The sequence below is a fragment of the Bufo gargarizans genome, chromosome 2 (genome assembly GCF_014858855.1).
Source record: "Bufo gargarizans isolate SCDJY-AF-19 chromosome 2, ASM1485885v1, whole genome shotgun sequence".
Lineage (NCBI taxonomy): Eukaryota > Metazoa > Chordata > Amphibia > Anura > Bufonidae > Bufo > Bufo gargarizans.
The window spans coordinates 187,865,051-187,867,772 of record NC_058081.1 but is presented as its reverse complement, the minus strand read 5'-3'; positions in this window follow the sequence as shown (position 1 = coordinate 187,867,772).

The following is a 2,722-nucleotide window of genomic DNA, read 5'->3' as shown; positions in this document are numbered from 1 at the left end:
AGGTCACATACAGTATATGGATGAGCGCATCAGCGTGCGTTACTACACTGCTCAAAACAATAAAGGGAACACAAAAATAACACATCCTAGATGTGAATTAATTAAATATTCTTCTGAAATACTTTGTTCTTTACATAGTTGAATGTGCTGACAACAAAATCACACAAAAATAAAAAAATGGAAATTAAATTTTTCAACCCATGGAGGTCTGGATTTGGAGTCACACTCAAAATTAAAGTGGAAAAATACACTACAGGCTGATCCAACTTTGATGTAATGTCCTTAAAACAAGTCAAAATGAGGCTCAGTAGTGTGTGTGGCCTCCACGTGCCTGTATGACCTTCCTACAACGCCTGTGCATGCTCCTGATGAGGTGCCGGACGGTCTCTTGAGGGATCTCCTCCCAGACCTGGACTAAAGCATCTGCCAACTCCTGGACAGTCTGTGGTGCAATGTGACGTTGGTGGATAGAGCGAGACATGATGTCCCAGATGTGCTCAAGTGGATTCAGGTCTGGGGAACGGGCGGGCCAGTCCATAGCATCAATGCCTTCGTCTTGCAGGAACTGCTGACACACTCCAGCCACATGAGGTCTAGCATTGTCTTGCATTAGGAGGAACCCAGGGCCAACCGCACCAGCATATGGTCTCACAAGGGGTCTGAGGATCTCATCTCGGTACCTAATGGCAGTCAGGCTACCTGTGGCGAGCACATGGAGGGCTGTGCGGCCCTCCAAAGAAATGCCACCCCACACCATTACTGACCCAATGCCAAACCGGTCATGCTGGAGGATGTTGCAGGCAGCAGAACGTTCTCCGCGGCGTCTCCAGACTCTGTCACGTCTGTCATGTGCTCAGTGTGAACCTGCTTTCATCTGTGAAGAGCACAGGGCGCCAGTGGCGAATTTGCCAATCTTGGTGTTCTCTGGCAAATGCCAAACGTCCTGCACGGTGTTGGGCTGTAAGCACAACCCCCACCTGTGGACGTCAGGCCCTCATATCACCCTCATGGAGTCTGTTTCTGACCGTTTGAGCAGACACATGCACATTTGTGGCCTGCTGGAGGTCATTTTGCTGGGCTCTGGCAGTGCTCCTCCTGTTCCTCCTTGCACAAAGGCGGAGGTAGCGGTCCTGATGCTGGGTTGTTGCCCTCCTACGGCCTCCTCCACGTCTCCTACGGTCTCCTGGTAGCGCCTCCATGCTCTGGACACTACGCTGACAGACACAGCAAACCTTCTTGCCACAGCTCGCATTGATGTGCCATCCTGGATAAGCTGCACTACCTGAGCCACTTGTGTGGGTTCTAGACTCCATCTCATGCTACACTAGAGTGAAAGCACCGCCAGCATTCAAAAGTGACCAAAACATCAGCCAGGAAGCATAGGAACTGAGAAGTGGTCTGTGGTCACCACCTGCAGAACCACTCCTTTATTGGGGGTGTCTTGCTAATTGCCTATAATTTCCACCTGTTGTCTATCCCATTTGCACAACAGCATGTGAAATTGATTGTCACTCAGTGTTGCTTCCTAAGTGGACAGTTTGATTTCACAGAAGTGTGATTGACTTGGAGTTACATTGTGTTGTTTAAGTGTTCCCTTTATTTTTTTGAGCAATGTATTAGGCTCAGTTCACACCTCACTTATTTGGTCAGCAATGGATCCAAAACAAAGAACAGGTACAGATCTTTTTCATGATACCTTATCTGCGAGTAGGATTGGCTCCTGATTTAGGCTGACCATACTGTAACTGCTGGAATTAACTGACCAAATAACTGAAGTGTGAATTCGGCCTTACAGGTCAATGTTTGCGTCGGGTATCATGTACTTAACCAAGCAGTGGCCCAAGATTCGATTATAGAGTGAAAGAGCGGTCTCATTTTATACAGTCTGCTGTTTCCATATAGACTGCTAGTTACCCATGTTAGCCACTGAGTCTACTAAATTGCGAAAGAGCGGTCTCATTTCCCTGTTTGTGGGGTGTCCACATTGTTTGTTAGATAAGGTATCATGTTACCGATTCAGTCTACTATAGAGTCTATAGCTGCCGCCAGTCTGGCAACGCTGCAGCAGCGCTTGCAATTGCCAGCTCACCGACTGTTGTGCGACAGGAGCACGCGCTGGAACTCCATGTTCCACATGTTGGCCAGGCTTTGTGAGCAGCAGAGGGCATTAGTGGAATACCAGCTGCAACATGGTCGTCACCTTTCCAGTCAGCTTCCGCTCTTCACAAGCGATGATGCATGGATGTCTGACCTCTGTGAGGTTTTGCGCAACTTTGAGGAATCAACACAGATTGGACGCGAATCAACGCAAATTGGATGATCAAGAGTATGTATGATGCCCTCCTTTATGTGTAATAAAGGGTGTATTGTACCACAATGTGAATGAGGCCCTCCTTTATGTGATATACAGGTTGTATCGGAGTGCTTCTTACCTTGTAATTTTTGGCAGCACTTGCACTTTATACACAAGTAAATTTACAAGAAAGAATGTTTCCTAACCAGTTTTTCCTGTAAAATCGATTTTATCTTCGGTTTGGTAAAAGTGGCGTACTACTCTGACAACATCGTTCCCAACAGCGACCTGGGAGTCCAAGATGTATCCAGGCATCCTCCCCATGCTGTTCCTGAACCATTTCAGTGGTGTTTCCATCCATTTCTGATCTTTTCCTATGAACCAGACACCCTCGGGTTCTCCCATTGACTTCCATTGTGCCTGGGTGTT